The 20007-nt window shown below is 37.4% G+C and overlaps 1 non-coding gene across 1 annotated transcript; it reads left to right on the top strand.

Moving 5' to 3' along the window:
• The first annotated feature begins 19462 nt into the window (after window positions 1-19462).
• Window positions 19463-19753, top strand: LOC149125652 (signal recognition particle RNA). The gene has a single exon (XR_016211451.1).
• Window positions 19754-20007: the final 254 nt, after the last annotated feature.

Raw genomic sequence — 20007 nt, 5'->3', positions numbered from 1 at the left:
CTTGTTGACTCTAAGCTGAAAAGCCCTTCACTTGGGCCAGCTTCCATAGTAACCATCACTGCTGAGGGGATGGCCAAGCAGGATCAGCAACATTGCAGACAGAACTGTAAATTAACTAAAAATATTTTCCTTTTAGAGATGCCACCTACCTTCTCTTCAAGCCAGCTCTCCTCCCAGGCCAGCTAGGTAATGAGACTCAAGAGGGTGCTTTCCCTAAGTAAGTTCACACCTACTTTATGATGTCTCTTCTGGTATCCCATGTACCTGGCCAGGTCTTAAAACCCACCTGATTATTATCAGGCCTCTTCTGTCAGTTTCTATTTGCCTCTCAATGGAAAAAATTTACACGTGGTTTAGTCAGCACTTTTCTTAGGTCCTCAAATACTGACTCTGTCCTTTGTTTTAGACCACGTGAGTTTTATCTGCTTGTTAGACTCATTTTCTCCAGACTTGAAACAATGGAATTCGAGGTGGCCATGCACGAAACCTCGGATGGAAGCAGTTTCTGCAGGCTGCCAATGACGTAACACTTGAGAAGCCACTTCCTGCTGAGAAGTCACCCCTTGCTGGAACCCTGTCTTGCTTGCCTTTCCCAATAATGCCCTTTTCAGCATGAAGGAGCCAGAGTGATTATTTCCCAGTTCCCCTAACAGAAGTTAGGGGCCATATTTCTTGGCGGGGCGGTGGGGGGCCAGGAGATGTGAGGAGTCATGTGTTAATAGGCAGCCAGTGGAAATTAGGGTGCATTTCCTTAGAAATCTCCAGATTTTTTCCTGAGAATAGAATGGGAGTGGTGATTCCATCCTCCTGAACTCACAGTTTATTGTGAAAACAAGTTACATATCTCACCCTTCTGGATGGCTTTTTGTTTTATCATGAGCAACCCAGAGAGGATAAAGGATTGCAAATCAGGTGTTTTGATGTGTTTTGTCCCTGCCTTGTAACTGAATGTCAAGTTTTTTTCTTCCCACAAATTGTGCTTAAAAACCCCACTGCCAACCAACCATTTTGGGTTTTTTCCTATCTTGAAAGTCCCACTGTGTGCCACTGTGGCTGGATGTCTTCGACTCTAATAAATCTTGCTTTTAAATTTAAAAACAACAACAACAACAACAACAACAAAAAACAAAAACAAAAACAAAAAACAGAAGAAAGGGATTGTGATGGGTGTCAATGTAGGACAATGAAGGAAATTTCTAGCAAAATAAAGGAAGCAAGAGCTTCATTATTGGTGAAGCAGATTTTCCATGGAATTAATAGGAATTCATGAAAATGGAGAAAGCCGCAGTCATGTCTGCAGGAGGAGAGTGTTTGGAGCAGAGATGTGATGTCAGGATTGGCAGATTCATGGACCCTTAACCCCAGATGGCCCTGATTTACACAGAGCAGAAGCAATATGCTGCTGAGAGAGAACCTGCTCATTTTCTACTTGAATGGAACCTGAAAGCACAGAAATCTCACAAGAAACCTGGGTCTCACAAGCTTTCAGACCAAATTTTGCAGATTCAGGAGTGAAGTCAACTGAACTTGAAAAAAACCTTGTGCTTTGGTGTTTTCCTCCTCTTCACAAGTGAACCATCTGTACTACTATATCAAATACGAGGAAATCATGTCCCAGACCTGTCCCTGATGCCCTTAGTTAGTAATATCCCTAAGCAAAGCCCTTTAAAGATATTTGGCCAAAGATGGAAAACATTATTCACCTCCTTCCCTGCGCACTCTTAGCTGCCTCTTGAGCTCATAGACTGATTGCTCCCTGATAATTCCTCACTACTCTCATAGACCTGTGTTAAATCCACCTGGAGCTTGTCAGTGCATTGCCTCAGAAAAAAGCGTCACGTACTAGCTGACTTTGGACCTGTTATGTGCCATTTGATAGGATCTGAGACTCACTCAGTTGCAACTGTCATGTCTTCCAGAGAGCAGCAGGCATAGCCCATAATGTGTGACAGAGACAGTTGCTCTGCTCTGTTGTTACCAGGGCATTTAAAATTACTCTTTTTGTCTTTACTTACTCCTCATTAGATTTCTTTCTCTCAATTTTTTAAATGTCTGATTAAATATTGAAATTTTGTATGTATCCTGAAATTACTCACGCATCTTTCTCAGCCAAAATGCTAGCTATTTGGAATCAGATACTCTAAACACTGAAACATTCCTCTTCTCTTTCTCCATTTAGAATTTGCTGGGCTGAAATCATTGTGTTTGGTGGATCAAAATGTTTAATATATTTAGCTATATTTAACATGTCACAATTTTCCCTGCAGCCATCTCTCACACTTTCCCTCATCCATTGTGCATTTCACTACATAAGTGAGTTCAATAAATAAAATAGTGCTTGCCTTGTCCCAGCCATTGTCTTAGCCATTTCACATGTCTCAAGATATGTAATCCTCCTAAAAATCCAATAAATAGGTACTAAATTTTCTTCCACTTAGAGGTTTAGTACATTGACCCAAGTTACCACTTAGTGACTTACCATCCAGCAGCTCAGCTATAGAAGCTGTGCTTTTAACCACTCTGCCATGCTGTCTGCCCAGTCTCACAATCACTTTCAGGAATAATTTATTACAGCTTGGTATAAATTGTTCTGGGTGGATTTGTTTAAGACTTGCTATAGGAGTATATAATCTTGTGTTCCCCTAAGTGACTTAATGCACTGGAGTTACTTCTTTGTCAGTTAAGGAAACATTTTAAAGTTATCAGTTCTAGAAGAAATTTCTAGTCATAAACATAATCCATTAGACATACATGTACCTGGGGCTGGCGCTGTGGTGTAGTGGGTAAAGATGCCACCTGCAGTGCTGGCATCCCATATGGGCACTGGTTCAAATCCCAGCTGCTCAACTTCCAATGTAGCTCTCTGCTATGGCCTGGGAAAGCAGTAGAAGATGGTCCAAGTCCTTGGGTCCATGCACCTGCATGGCAAACCCGGAAGAAGCTCCTGGTTCCTGGCTTTGGATTGGTGCAACTCTGGCCATTGAGGCCATCTGGGGAGTGAAGCAGCTGATGGAAGATCTCTCTCTCTCTCTGCCTCTGCCTCTCTTTAACTCTACTTTCAAATAAATAAATAAATCTTTTTTAAAAAAAGAAATACATGTACAAACTGGATTTATACAGTTAAATGTGGTATGTTTTTCTCATACCATTTTGGACAATGTTCAAAATTAGTGGGACAAGAGATAAGTTCATTGACTTAAAATGGTTTGCATTACAAAGAGAAGGGAAAATAAATTTGTATGATCTTCATCAAATAATTTCTGAGGTCTTTGTTGTTACTGAAGGGATGTGGGGGGAAACAAATTTCAGATGAATAGGTTAAAGTTAATATTCAGTTATGACTGACTGGACTGCTCCTAATGCTATTTTGAATAGGTAGTGCATTACTACTTAATATGTTAGGATTTCACTGTGGATACTTGCTTTTGATCCGTTGGTTGAGTCCCCCATCTGGTGGCTGAACTTTTCCTGAATGTTGCTGGAAAGGAGATTCTAGGTCTGATATTAGACATAAGTACATTTTCCTGGATCTAAAGAACTTCCGGAAAACTTCTTTTTTATTTGAAATTTGTTACTAAAATTCTTCAATATTTCCTCTTATAATGACCTCTGGAATATTTAACTTCCTAAAGGATTGACATTTTATACATCTTATATTGTGAGTTTCTCTACAAATGTTTCTCCAATTATGGTTTAGCACCAACTTATCAACTGGGTGGCTTATAAAACACAGAATACTCAGAATTCTGAGACTTGTTCTGGAACTACTCATTAGGATCCTCTGAGATGAGACTCAAGAGCCTAGCTCATATTTTAAATGAGTATTCCAGGTAGATTTTTCCTGTTGAACATTAAATATTTGGGGAGGGATGGTCTCACTTTGAGTTCTTTTCAAAGTAATATTTTAATATTAACCCAAGATAGAGGATAATTTACAAATACTAAGTAAATCAATGGAAATTATTATAGAAGCAGCAAAAAAAAATTGTCTTCTGAAACCACCATTTTCTGTATGTACCTGCCCATAGTGGCAGCATATTCAAACACACACCTACACACCCACACACAACCCACACCCTCTGCACACCCACACAGATACTGAGTACTTCAGAAAGTTCACAGAAAAAATGGAATTAAAAGATAAGTTTATTCAGGTGTGAAGAAATTTGAAATCCATGCCTACAGTTTCAAAAATACACATTTCCATGAATTGTTGCAGCACTCATGTGTATACGCCTTTATGTTTTCCAAGCCCTTTTCTGAAAAATATGTCAGAATTTTTGTGGATGTCACTCTTGTAAAATATAAAGTATATCCTCAAACAATACTTTCTTGAACAAACAAACAATTGATGTGACCTTGTATTGGCTAGGGCTGTCAACGACATCATACTTGAGGCATCTGACAATGAAAAAACCGTTTGGGTGCCTACAGGAAGTCTTTCTCTCAACATCTGCTGTTGAACAGAAGACCTGACTTAAATGCCTCTGAGCTGAAAATATTTCTTTTTTTCCTCTGGAACGATTAACTTATAAACATCAAATACTTTGATATGATGAAAACACATTCACATCAATATGAACTTGCAAAGGGTAGGGGATTTTTTTCATTCCCATTTACCTTTCTTACATAATGATGCAAAAGATCAACAAAAAGATGTTTTATCTTTCACAATATTGATAACAGAACTAAAATCTATTCCCACACAGTTCCCCATTCTTTCTTTTCTACCACTGCTTGCCAATCTAATTGAAACGTTCCTTCTTTAAGTCATGGTGGCCAACACCACTGCATTGGGAGGTATCTGGTTTTATGTGACCTCTGAAAAATAGGCATAATCACAGCACTGCATTTCCCTCTACTGTTTACTTTCGTTACTTCAGACACAACATAATTAAAATAAAAATTTCCCAAGATCAGCATCCAGAGAGCATGCTATGGCCAAGGCTTAGAAATAAAGAAACTACACAGTAATTTTGTAATTAATATTTCTTTCATTTGAAGTTTCTTGGTTATGTATTCTAAAGAGGTAAAACATTATGTAAAAATGAAATTGTATTATCCAGTATCTGCTAGAGTTTGAGCTTCTTGAGAGATTGTAATGTTTCTTTCTGTCTACTCAGGTATTAAAGAGTAAGTCTACATCTCAAATTATGAAAGCAGACACAATGAGTTTGCAAACTACTTCACTATTTATTATGGATAAATTTGGTTGTTAATTATTATTATTAATCAGCAGAAAAATGAATGAAGACTATAAACATATAGACCTATAAATATATAGTTACACATATATTTTCTCCAGCTATATTCTTTTGTTCACCTTGATCTCACTTACTGAAATGCCCTTTATATACTGTTTAATAGTGCCCTCCACACAGAAAAACTCTTACTAGTTGGAATGTGGAGGATAAAGGCAAAAAATGATAGGAAAAATTACATTCTCAGGGATTTGAACTCTGAAGTCAACACATAATATATGGCAATACAGAAAGCTATATAAAGCTATCTTGAAGGTTCCCAGGTCAGCAACCCATGATGCTAGCTTAGTAGTTCAGAAAGAGAGCAATTTTGACCATAAGGTAGCATTTGGTATTATCTGGAGACATTTTTGATCTCACAACTTGGCATGGAATTACTGGCATCTAATAGGCTAAGAGTTTGTATAACCCTACCCTACAATTCACAGGTAATACCCTAGCAAATAAATACCCAGCACAGATAGTGTCAAGGTGGAGATGTCCTAATTTGATAAAATACAAATACATCTAAAGAAAGAGCATGATTACCAGAAGAGATATTTATAAACCCTGCAAGGATAGAAAAAGAGAATCACAAAGACAAATATTTTAACTATCTAACCTATTATCTCAGGTTGGAGAAAATAATCTGTCAGGCCAACACTACTTTTATTTTTTAAGATTTTTTTTACTTATTTATTTGCAATGCAGAGAGGGAGAGAGAGAGAGAGAGAGAGAGAATCTATTCATTATTTATTCATTATTTATGGTTTATTTCCATATGGGTGTCTCAGCCAGGTCTGGACCAGGCCAAATTCCAGGAGCCAGGAACTCCATTCCAATCTTCCAATGGGTGGCAGGGGTTTAAGTACTTGGGCCATCTAGTGTTTCCTTCCTGGGTACATTAGCTGGAAACTGAATTAGAAGCAAGTAGTGGAGACTCAAATCTGCACTCAAATATGGGATTGTGATATCACAGGTAGTGGCTTAACCTACTGCACCACCACAGCCCTCCCCGACTACTTTTGCAACTTCCTTGCCACCATTCTAGTCTTGTGACGAGGAGTATTTCATTTGAACTCTAAAATGATTCTATTTTCTGATTTCATACTCATCAGTTAATTTATTAACTGAGATTTGGTTTCCTTGATATTTTATGGAAAATGTGATTCAGGATTCATCCTTACTGGATAAATTGTTGAGATTGACATTCACTGCGAATCTGAATAGCATACCCCTAAGCAACAACCAGGTTAAAAAGGAAAGAGCCGGGACTGGCATTGTGGCATATAAGGCAAAGCTGCTTCTTGCTACACTAGTATCCCTTATAGGCACCAGTTAATGTCCTGGCTGCTACAATTGCAATCCAACTCCCTGCTAATAAGCTGGAAAAAGCCACAAAAGATGACCCTGGTGTTTGGACCCGGCCACCTATGTGGGAGAGCCAGATGAAACTCTTGGCTTCTGGCATCAGCCTAGCCCAGCACTGCCATTGAGGCTATCTGGAGAGTGAACCAGCAGATGGAAGCTCGTTCCCCTCTCTTTCTGTCTCTCTCTCTCATTTTCAAAGTAAATAATTCTTTAAATTTATATTAAAAAAAGGTAAGTGCTAATTAACATCAACATGGGAAGATGTTTAATCCCTAACCCAATATCTGTAAGATATGTAGAGCTATTTAGTTACTATTTTGTTACTGAATCAGTATAGGTCATCCGTGTTTTACAAAGAATTTCATATAAACTATAAATTTATTGTTAAAAATTTGTTCAAAGTATTTCTTTATGTCTTATGATCTGTAGATTCTGTTGTGATATAACCTCTCACTAACTTTATTTTAGTTTTTTTTTTTTTTTTCATTTCATTTTCTTTTTTTCTTGATCACTCTGGCTGGAGTTTATAAGTTTTATTGGTCTCAAAGAACTAGATTTCAGCCCCTTGGTTTTCTACATTTTTTCTGTCCTTTTTAATTTCATTGGTTTCCACACTAACCTTTATTTCTGTTTTCCCATCCACCTTGAATTGAATCTTTTCTTCTTTTTCTAGTTAACATTGAAATTTCTGGTTAGTTGCTGTTCTTGTTGTTTTACAAGAATTTAGGATCAGAATTTCTCTGTTACCAATTTTTATCATCCTATAATGTTACTATATTTTATTTTAATTTTTATTAAGGACAAAAATCAAGCACCCCTTGTCCTCTTTGACCCTTTGTTATTTAGAAGGTATTGAATATGCAAATACTTGATTTAACAGAGATTTTTACATTTAGATTTCTTAAATACTCCATTACCATCACAGAATATTATTTGAATGGCTTGAACTTTTAAAATGCATTTAGGTTTTTTTTTTTTTGTTTCTTGATCCAGACTATAGTCTATCTTAGTTAATGCTCTGTGTGTACTGAAAAAAGAATGTATATTTTATTATTGTTTTATGGTGTGTTCTATAAATGTGACTTTGGTAAAAATCATAAATAGTTTTCTTCACTGGCTACTGGAAAATAGGGGACTTGTAACCCTGATTGCTAAATTCTAGACTTAGAGAAACTTGCAGCTATCTTCAGCCAATCTTTTGTTATTGTTCAAAATTTGGGGTTCTAGTCTGGTCTTCTTCAGGATTCTAACAAATGCTAAGTACTGCAATAACCCTTTCTTGATTTTTTCTAAAAAATTATCGATGTTGCTTGTATTGATAATGTATTTGTGTATGGATTTATTTTCATGATATGTTGTTTCTGAAGGGCAAAGACTAGTTTTTATCCATCAGCATATTTGTAGCCGCTAGTACAGAATTTGAAATATGGCAGGTATTACAAAAATGTTTCTGTAGTATAATAGGTTAAGCCTCCGCCTGGGGTACCAGCATGCCCTATGGGTGCTGGTTTATGTCCCAGCTGTTTCTCTTCTGATACAGCTCTCTGCTATGGCCTGGGAAAATAATGGAAGATGGCACAAGAACTTGGGCCCCTGAACCCATGTGGGAAACCTGGTAAAAGCTCCTGGCCCCTGGCTTTGTATCTGCCCAGCATCGTCCATCTCATTATTTGGGAGTGAACCAGTGTATGGGAGACCTAAATAAATATATGAACAAATCTTTAAAAAAATGTTTCAGAGTACACTTTCTAACCTTTTATGATCCTCATGTCTATCATAATATTAAGTAGCACTTGCAAAAGCCTTGAATCATACCAGCAATTACATATCTAATGTATTGTTCCTGTTTAATACCCTTGTGTAGGTGGGTTCCAGCCCTCTCTCTGAGGGCAGCTTAGGTAAATCTTCCCCCTATTCTTCACCAAGGGGTTTATTAGGTCTAATAATACCACACTGATAAGGTCCTGAGAGGATTTTGGGGAAATCCACTTCCAGAAATCCCAGTATCAAAAAAATTCCCAGAACAGGCAGAAGGGGGAAAAATGGAGGTAAACAGAGTCCAATCCATAAAACAGAGTCCAATCCATAAAATCTCTAGTCTGAATGCAGACTGGGCTCTCAGCTCTTTACTGAGGAACCCACCTGGCTTATCAAATGTGTTTCTCTCCATTAAACTTTGCTACCTTGCTTACCACTAATAAATAAATAGCACTTGCAGAAATATTGACCATATTTTGAAAGGCTGCTAAAACATTCCCAATGAGTGGATTTCTACTATTGTCTTGAATATGTGTGATCATTTGCAGCTCTTTATTTCTGGAATTAACTCTGAGTTTGAGCAGTTCTATTTAACAATCTTTCTTAAATTATGTTAAAATATGCTTTGCTATTATTTTCATCCAAACAAAGGGGCAGGGACCATTTTGTTTTTTCCTCTCTTAAGTTTCATTGACCATTCTTTGCCATGCCAAGAATTTCTAGAACACAGATATTACATGAACTTCTTTTATTTATTCTTTTTATATTACACAATTTAGGGATCAAACTCCACTATAGTTATTTTATACAGACTATTCTTGCTACCGTTTGCATTTTATGTGGTATACAGAAATGTAAGCAGTTTTATACCTCTGCACTCAGCTTAAACACTGTATTTCTGTACTACGATTGTACGAATAGCCAATAGTGGCAGAGATGAAGAAATTGGAGGTGGTAAACCTTTGTAGCTAGGTCTACCACACACATTTCTGCAGGATTTATACTCCACAATGGTGTTTACTTAGCTAAGAAAATGGAGCATAAAATCAAATTTCTACTTTGTTGATCAAATCTTTTGCCCTGGTATAGGACTGCGTCTGTCCATTATAAGGAGTGGCTTTTCATTTAAGTCAGGCTGTGTTCTTAGGGCTTTCATTTATTCAGAGACAGGCACTGTCTAATTATCACCATGGTGCTGTGTATTCCAGAGGCAGCCTTCTAATTTACCCTTCTCATTACAGATGACAGGAAAACATAACTAAAGTGCCGAAGCCATTTCACTACAGTTTACACACATAGCTAATATTTTGCACAAAATGTACTATGCAAAGGCACATTTTTAGAAAAGTCTCTCATGTGGATTTTTACCTATATTTGCTCACTATTTGTATCTAATAATATTTATTACAAACACTTATTTAAGCAGAACTTTGTGGTCTTAGATTGCTTTACCTTTAATATGGATCTAATGCTTTAAAATAATCACTAGTTTTAATAACTTGAACTTGAAATAGTCAGATGGTAAGAAACAGAACACATATCACAGGAACAATGGGTACACGTGATGACTTGCGGTTTGATTCTCTGTGTGGTTAAATTCATATTTCATTTCAGAGCTTATTAACCATTGCTAAATTTCTGAAGATAGATCACATACTGTAATGATTTTCCCCACAAGGTTTATAAAAATCAAAGAATGAACGCAGACATCAAATCAAACCTAACCAAGAAGTTACAAAGTGAGATGTATTAAAAATTAATTTTCTAAATTCCATTGTATTTGTCATATTAGCTTTATGCATTATTTCATTTTCTTTCTACTATAAAATTCATTAATTTTAATCCAGGATTAATACAATAAGAAGAGGAGAATTGGTTTTCTGTAGCATCTTCCATACTCAAAGTGTCCTAATGTGTGTTATAAATAATGAATGAGATACTGTTAGAGTAGGGACTCTGTAGGCAAACAGAGTAGCCATTGTACAAACTGGTGATAACTTTCAAAAAAGAAAAATACTAAAACGAAAGCCCTTTCATGCCCTGTCTTTTGTTCCTCTAAGTTTTGGTGGAACTTTTAAGTTGTTATCTGGGTGTAATTGTCATGTCTAAGGAGGGGGTTAGGGAATGGCTATTAGGAAACTCATTAATCAGGGTAGTATTTGTAGATCATGATAATCATTTATTAGTTTAAGTTGAGGTTGCAGCCTCTTTCACTTCTAAAACTTGGACTTGTATAAGAAACTTTGGCTGAAGTTGGAACCCCTACCAACAAATGCAATGTATTTCACAGCTTCTAAAGTCTTGTGAAATTCAAGCCTATTGCCCTCTCTTACAGGCAAAAACATACTCCAAACAAATACATTTTTGAACTGGAAACAATGACCAAATGAATTACTCTGTGAATAATATTTACCAATTACAGCCCTTAGCTAGTTTCTGCTTATAATATTAATATACAATGAATGTGGGAACGTGTCAATAGCTTGAACACCACTGTGCATGAGAGAACCTCAGATGAACTTGAAGACAACTCTTTTCTGGCTCAGATCCCTTGAGCACCTTCAAATATACTTTTTTAAGTGGAATAAACCTAGTAATCAAATTTAATTTGCCATGAATTCTTCCTTAGAAAAGTAATTCAAATGGTTGATGACTGGCTTCTGTCTTAAAGCAGAAAAGTATAAGGTATGGAGAGAGGCTTAATAAAAGAATGTTTCTCTAGATTTTAATATGTTAAGTTAGAGAGCTAATGCATTAACATCAATTAGAACTTCCAGAAGTCTTAATTGAGGAAGCAGATGACTCTAAAAAGAGTAGCAAACGTTCAAGTTAAAGTTGAGGAGTAGAAGACAAATGGGATCAGACTGGTTGACATTCAAGTGGTTGGAAGTATGTGTAATTTAAGGCATGAGCATAGCAGTTAAAGGGAAGAAGCAAAATGAGTTGTATCTTAGAGGATACAACCCAGGAGCCAATGGAAAAGTCAGAGGAGATGGATAAGGATTTTAAAGCTGAGATAATCAGAAACAGATGAAGAGACAGGAACTGAAACTCGGGTGCAGTGATAATGTGAGGTCAACAAACTTTTGTGTAAGGTCCAGATAGTAAATCTTTCACCTTATGTAGAATGTGGGATCCGGTTTTATCTGCTCAACTCTGCCATTGTAGCATAAAAGAAGCCACTGATGAATAAATTAATGGATGTGACTTTGTTCCTGTATCAGTTTACTTGCATAAAAAGATCCAGTTTGGGTTTGTCCCCTGGGCTGTAAGTTGCCAACCCTTTAGAGGAACAACAGTAATCTCCCCTTGGACAGAAATCACCATGTAAGGACATGGGATACAGGGCGCTTGTCGGGTATATGTGGACCCGGGAACCTAGGCACTCTTCCGACAAAGCAGGTTTGCTGAAAGTCACAAACTGGAAATAGTCATTGGTAAATAGCCTGGTCTAATCTTAGGGCACTGGCAATAAGGAACAGAAAAGGATATGTAATATGAAGAACAACAAAGGGAATATTTACTTCTTTTGAAACTTTTGTTCCTGTATGTTGTGCTCATTTATCCAGACAGGCATTGAGAACTTGAGCTTGATCTTGGGGAATATGTGTATATGCAACTGATGTTTTTGCCATTTTGTAGACTGAGACTATATTTTGTTCTTTATATTTTAAGTTCAAATGGCTGCATGCATCTCCCTTTAGGTTAGTCTGCTTTTATATATGGGGCCCCCACATATTCCCCAGTAGATGAATTTTCTTGTTATTACTAGAAAGGGCATTGGATGAAATTGTGATATATGCCAGTGACTATTTAAAATAATATATTACCTGACTGAAAATATAATCAATGTGCATGTGTATGTGCATTCATAGGTTATAAAATTACATAACAAAACTTCACCAGTCAGAGGAAAAATCAGTTCTAGGAGAACAAGGAGAAAACAAAGACCATTAGTAAACTCATCGCTCTAAAACAGAGCATTGAACAAACTGCAAATGCAACAGTAGTCAAATATATTTTTCAAGACCGAGTGGCAAAGAATTTTTATGCTGAGCTTCTTTTTTTTAGCTTCTCTTCTTTTTTAATTTTTTTTTTATTTGTTTAAACTTTTATTTAGTAAATATAAATTTCCAACGTACAGTTTATGGATTACAATGGCTTCCCCCCATAACTTCCCTCCCACTCGCACCCCTCCCATCTCCCGCTCCCTCTCACATTCCATTCACATCAAGATTCATTTTCAATTATCTTTATATACAGAAGAACAATTTAGTATATGTTAAGTAAAGATTTCATCAGTTTGCACCCACACAGAAACACAAAGTGTAAAATACTGTTTCAGTACTAGTTATAGCATTACTTCACATTGGACAACATATAAAGGACAGATCCCACATGAGAAGTAAGTACATAGTGACTCCTCTTGTTGACTTAACAATTTGACACTCTTGTTTATGGCATCAGTAATCTCCCTAGGCTCTAGTCATGAGTTGCCAAGGCTATGGAAGCCTTTTGAGTGCTGAACTTCTTTTGAAAATATTAACATTGAGGCCGGTGTGGTGGCTCACTAGGCTAATCCTCCTCCTGCGGTGCCAGTACCCCGAGTTCTAGTCCTGTTGGAGCGCCGGATTCTGTCCTGGTTGCTCCTCTTCCAGGACAGCTCTCTGCTGTGGCCTGGGAAGGCAGTGGAGGATGGTCCAAGTGCTTGGGCCCTGCACCCCATGGGAGACCAGGAGAAGCACCTGGCTCCTGGCTTCGGATTGGCGCAGCGCCGGCTGTAGCGGCCATTTGGCGGGTGAACCAATGGAAGGAAGACCTTTCTCTCTGTCTCTCTCACTGTCTATAACTCTCTCTCTGTCTCTCTCGCTCACTGTCTAACTCTGCCTGGCCAAAATATATATAGATAGATAGATAGATAGATAGATATCAACATTGAGTTACTGTTAAAAGGTTTTTTTTTTTTAAATTATTTTGTTTTTCATTGTGTTGATATATTATTGTCTTTATACATCTTTTAATACTTTTGTTTTGTTCACAAAATAACGCATATATAGTCTATTTTTTCTGTTGTTTTTCAGCTACAATAATTCTAACTTACATTTAGTCACATCATCCACTTTAGCAGAATTATAATTTCAAGGAGTTAGAAATAATATAATTCCTCCTAAGGATTCTTTCCCAGATTATGTTTTCACCTGAAAGATACTTTTCTTTAGTATATTAACACTCCAGTTTGTTCCAGTGACATGATTTTAATCTGAATCAATGAATATTGCTGATAAAATCACCATCACTATCATGCCAGGCCTGAGGTAAGCATCTTCATAGATTAGATCTTTTGTACTTCAGGACTCCAGGAAAATGGATGAGGACACTAGATTCAGAGATATTTAAAATCTTGCCTGGGACGATGGGCTTTGGCACAGTGGATTAAGCCACTGCCTGTGCCATGTCGGCCAGCATCCTACATGAGAACCTGTTCAGCCCTAGCTGGTCTCCTGATCCAGCTTTCTGTTACTGTGCCCGGGGAAAGCAGTGAAAGATGGCCCAAAGGCTTGGGAACCTTCCACCATGTAGGAAACTTGAATGGAGTTCCTGGATCCTGCCTTCAACCACACTTGCCCAGACATTGTGGCCATTTAGATTGGTAGATAAAAATTTTTTTTCTGTCTTTGTCTCTCCCTCTTCTTATCACTCTGCTTTTCAAACAAATAAAATAAATCATTTTAAAAAATCTTACCATTGGAGGGTGAACCAACGGCAAAAGGAAGACCTTTCTCTCTGTCTCTCTCTCTCACTGTCCACTCTGCCTGTCAAAAAAAAAAAAAAAAAAAATCTTACCAATGGTTAACAGTTCACAAGTGGTGGATCTGGGATTTGAACCCAAGTCTGAAATCTGGCTGATGTCCTTAACCATTATATATAATACATACATAAAATATACTTGTACATGTATAGATATGTACATATACTTGTAGAGTAACTAATAAAACATTGCAATGATACTAACACTAGCTGCTGTGAGACTGGTGCTTTTCCTATTACAATGCCATCTGTATTACATACAAATGAACTATATGCTAACACTTCTGGCTTCAAAGCTGCCTTCAGGAATATCGGTGACCATTGCATTGTTTAGCACAGTACAAATGCCTCTGGCTTAATAGCTAAATCCTTCTTGCCCTACTTTATTTTGTTTCCAAGACAGCAAATATGGATTTGCTTTTAGTGAACACAGAACAATGTTTCTTGGGTGATTTAGTCTTCTCTTTAAAACTCTGAAAGGGAAACAAGCACATTCCTTTGAATGTGGATCTTTTCCTTTTTATTTTCATTCCTTCGTTCATTGTATTAACATTTCCGGAGTTATTATAACTTGCCAAGTGTGATTCTCGGGTCAAACCGAGCAATGAACAAACAGGACAAAGCCTCTACTGCTATAAAATCTTCATTCTGGTGCATAAAGAAAGATAAGAGATGAAGAAACAAATAAACCTGTAATATTTCATGTACTAACAAGTACTGTAAGGAAACTCAAGGAAGAGTAACAAAGCAGAAATCTATAAGGCATGGTGGAAATGTGACATTTGTGCTCTCTTGCTCCAAACTCCTGATTTCCTTATATGGCTTCTTGATTCCATGAGGTTGGAGGAAACACAACTGCTTTATCTATGATTCTCCAGGGGCTTCTCAAATGTGTATTTCTTTCTTTGTAATCTGGAGATGACCATGTTGCCTCAACCCACTTACTTTGAAATGTCACCAACGATATGATTTAAATGGAACTGCATAAAAAGGAAGTAAGAAACAGAAAACTGTCCCATAGCTATAGAAAGAAATATTTAATGATTTTTTCAATGTTCATAAAAATTAAGTAGCCAGAGATTCAGGTGTTTCCAGTTACAAATTACATGACTGAAATCCTGTGTTCTCACCCAAGGATAATCTGTAGTAGAAACATGTGTGTCTGTGCGTGTGTCTGTGTGTTCATTATGTGACTGAATGTTTCCAGCTGGAGTATAGATTTGGCCCTAAGTTCAGAAAGGAGCACTAGGATTGTTTTAAGGTTATTGATTTTAGAGACGACAAGGGAGAAATTCTGGGTGGTTATGTTCTTGTGTCCTAAAGTGAGAAACCTGTCATAAGGAAACTGAATCCAATACAATATGAACAGGTCTGAAGACTGATGGAGAAGTGCCTAGAAAGCCCTGAGCAATGGAGCACAGAGGTGCGTGGAGCTGCACTGTTCCAACTGGGGTAGGTGTTTGGGGGCTGCCATTAATGTATGATAATCTGCGAGCAAAGGATCTAGGGCCAACATTAACCATAATGACTCACAGAAGTGAAAACACTCAAGCCCAGGTGTAAAACCAACATGTCTAAACTAAGGAATGAGTTACTCCAGATGTTTGTACTGAGAGTCTCCCAAAATTAATGTAGCTTTCTCGGTTTTTAATAATCTCATTCCTATATAGGTCTGTTTTAAAGCCACTTACTTTTCCTTGTTTGTTCTGAAAAGCATTGCTTTTATCTGTGTTAATTTAAATTTAACTATGAAAGAGGGACATAATTTGTTGAGAATTTTACTAAAAACTTTTGGGCTTTTAGTTTAAGTTAAAAACATGGAGCATAAATTAACTTGTATTTAGAAAAAGGCATGCTTATGGTTGCATAGGAGAAAGGACATCATAGGAGGACAGAAAGGAATTTGTGAAGGACCCTGATCTCCAAGGATATTAAATTGCCACAGTATGAAAAATTAATAGTAGTAACTAAAGAACATTATTTTAAAATACTCAGGGTATTAATTTTTTAAAGCTTTCATTCCTGAAATATTTGGAGAAAAAATGTTTAATGCATAAAGTAAGTAGGGGTACATTTGTTCCTATTTTGAATGTTCTCCCATGGAGATTTGGCCTATCTTTTATACATACAAATATAAGCTGCCAGGAATCCCCAGGCACTAAAGAGGATTCGAGTAAACTTCAACAGAGAGGTTAGGCTCATAAACATAAGATATTGAAAGTCCTAAAAATACGTCTTCAGAATAAAACTGCATAACTTTAGGAATTTTTTTGATATTAGGAAATAAGAGAATTATTTATTATAATGCGATGAAACTTTGAAAACAAATTTTGAAAATCCTAAAAGGAAGGATCATAATCCTTAAATCACATGTATGTATGTATACACACAGGTGCTATTTGAAAAAAATCAAACCTAATCAGAGTGTAAACTTTGTGTCATATTTATGGAGGTACATTTTTAGAAATCTGGTTGCAAATAGTTTTGTACTGAAGAGGGGAAATTTTGAAGAATCAAGCAGAAAGCTATACTAAAAGGCTATTGATAAAGATATTTGCCTTAAGTTTCTCTTTGAAATTTATTTTAACGAACGTCATTTACTGACATGCTAGACATGTAAGCTTTTATTCTGCTAATTTTTAATTCAATTCCTATATTAAATAAACCACTTACTTTTAAAACATAGTTGTGTAATTAACCAAGTGTGTGTAAGTACTGAAATTATAAAGGATTTTACATTTTGCATTGCATATTTACAGTAAAGATGATATTGGGAACGTCTACAATTAAATGTAAATCACAATTAGTACATGCTATCCATCCCCTTTATTGATTTTTCTACTCTTCCTGAAAATCTATTTTAATGTTAAAACTTCTCTAAGTCCAATTCCAAGATGAAAAAAGTATGATTCCCCAACTAGCAATTACTTGGGTCTCGGCCACCCATGGGGGCTTCCTGGATGGAGTTCCTGCTCCCAGCTGAAGCCCTAGCCATTGAAGACATCTGGTGAGTGAACCAACACATAGAAGATCTCTCTCCTCTCTCTGTTTCTCCCTCTCTTTCTCTGTAACTCTGAATTTCAAAATGAATAAATAAATCTTTAAAAAAAACTAGATCAGTACAAAAAATAGATAGTAAAAGCAATGTCCAACTGAATCAAAACAGCTGAAGCTTTGTACCTTATGGTAGGGAAGCTTTACTGGATTAGAGGAAGGTGTTTCTCTTTATGCTTTAATAGGCAGAAGATGGTTTTCATTTCCCACGTTTGATGTTTTGTTGTATACCCAGCTGATTTGGAATACGAAAAACATGCTGTGTGTTTAGAAAGCAACTTGTAGTCTGGGGTTGGGGGAGAATGTTTTTCTCTCTCGCCTGGTCCCTTTGCTGTTTTCATCTTCACTTGCTGTTGAATTCTTCACAGTACCTGCACAGCGTAGTCTTGTTCATGTCATGGCTCCTGAAGCAGGGAAGGACCACGTGATATCTCATGATCTTTACACTAGTGTCACTGCTAGAGAAACAAAGCTAAACCACAAACATGATGATTGCACCTGAAACAATTCTGCACTGAAGTTTGGAACAGAACCTGTGATCTGGATACTTAGTTAAATTTATTGTTCTTCTAAATCAGTTGATTGAGTACATTTGGGAGAAACTAATAGGACAAAGAATTTTTCTTTAGACTGAAAATATGTCAAATCTAGGTGTATCGTCAAGCTCTTCAAAGCCTCTATCTGGTTAGGTGTAGACAGAGTGAACATATGATAGGGATATGACTTACAACATTAAAAAATCATGTTACATTCCTTAGATTAAAATATCAACTTACATTGTCAACCAATTGATATAGTAATTATTATTTGAGAAGCCTGGAAAAGTTAAATTACAAACATGAAAAGACAGGATTCATAAATACATAACTGATATTATTTTATAGTCCTTTGGGTCCTGGTAAAGTTGAGTGGTCAGTGGATGTGACTAGTAGATATCAATGACCCCACTGGGAATTGTTAGATGATGAACAAATAGGTAAGACTTATATCTTCTCCTGGAAGTGATAATTGAACTGAGGTGAATCCCTTGAGCAAAAAGATTAGATAGGTTAGAACTAATAGGGTAGAAAACTCTATTTTCCAGTTTATTCCAACTTAACTCTAGGGACGTAAAACTTCAATTTGCTGGTTGAGCAAAGGTCATGAGGTGATGTGCAAGCAATGTTACAGTCAGATTTCAAGGTGTCTGGACTGGATATCATTTATAATCCTAAAGCTTAGGGTTAGAGTGGAAAAATTTAAAGTATCAGCAGCAAATTTGTTTCTGTGGCCACAATCCAGCTTGGAGAAAGTAGTTTCTTGGGTAGGAGATCTGCTAATCAGATACATACATTGGCAGCTGCCAGCATATTGTAACTGGGATAACTGTAGTTGATGCCTGTCTTTTTCTTATCAAGGCTAGCATTTTTTTTATTAGTTGCAAATACGATTATTTTTACACAGACTTAATTACAAATTCCTTTCATTTGTCCATCATTTATTCTTTCACTCAAAACATGTTTATTGAATTTCAACTCTGAAGACCAAAGCTTGGATAGAGGGGCATGAAATTGACAGATTCTGTTTCAGACCTCTTGAAGCTCTAGCCAAGATCATCACATAGGCAAAGCAATTACATAAATAATCACAAAGTTAAACTTTTGGTATGAAGTACCCAGGACAGTAAAAGGTGTTCAGAGAGAAACTGGAGGATGTAATAGAATCTGGAATTAGAAAGGCTGAATTCAACTGATCCCTAAAAGATGAATAATCATGAGGAAATGGGGGAGTAGATGTTAATGAAAAGCAGTGCTGTGGGCATGGAAAGAAGCATTTGCAAATACCCTGAAGCAGATGCCTTGAAGAAGGCCACAGTCTCAGGAGGTGGAATTAATAGAAATGGTGGAGTATGACAGTCTGGTGAGGCTGTCCCCGCTGTGCTGCTAAGGTTATGGTCTTCATTTTAATAACAATGAGAAGACATTGAAAGGGCTTTAAGCAAGGTTTGACCAAGCTCTATTTTCATTTAGATAGATTGCTCTAGATGCACTGTGCAGACTGTCCTGGACGGAAGACTAGGAAGAGTGGATAAATAAGGTGAACCATGACAGTATGTCTGTCATTCAGAGAAGCTGCAGTAAAAGCTTGGACCAAGCTGGTGGCAGTAAACCTGGAGAAAATAAACAAAGATAAGCGATATTGCAAGGGTAAAGTGGATGAGACTTGGTGATTAGTTGAAAATGGCGATGAGAGTCGGGCGCGGTGGCGCGCACCTGTAGTCCCAGCTACTCGGGAGGCTGAGGCCGGAGGTTCGCTTGAGTCCAGGAGTTCTGGGCTGTCGTGCGCTATGCCGATCGGGTGTCCGCACTAAGTTGGGCATCAATATGGTGGCCTCCCGGGAGCGGGGGACCACCAGGTTGCCTAAGGAGGGGTGAACCGGCCCAGGTCAGAAACGGAGCAGGTCAAAACTCCCGTGCTGATCAGAAAGTGGCGATGAGAGAGGAGAGACGATTTTAAGAATACCGGAGCCAGTGCTGTGGCATAGCGGGTAAAGCTATGGGTGCTGATTCAAGTCCCAGCTGCACCACTTCTAGTCCAGCACCCTGCTAATGCTCCTGCGAAAGGAGTGGAAGATGGCACAAGTCCATGGGCCCCTGCACAGACATGGGAGACCCAGAAGAAGCTCCAGAATCCTGGCTTCTCATAGCCATTGTGGCCATTTGGAGAGGATAGAAGATCTAACCAGAGGATAGAAGATTTTTCTCTTTTTCTCTTTGTGTCTCCCTCTCTCTACCTC

The sequence above is a fragment of the Oryctolagus cuniculus genome, chromosome 7 (genome assembly GCF_051225735.1).
Source record: "Oryctolagus cuniculus isolate XC-2025 breed Fujian yellow rabbit chromosome 7, ASM5122573v1, whole genome shotgun sequence".
NCBI classification, from domain to species: Eukaryota; Metazoa; Chordata; class Mammalia; order Lagomorpha; family Leporidae; genus Oryctolagus; species Oryctolagus cuniculus.
This window is presented reverse-complemented; position numbering and strand designations above follow the sequence as displayed.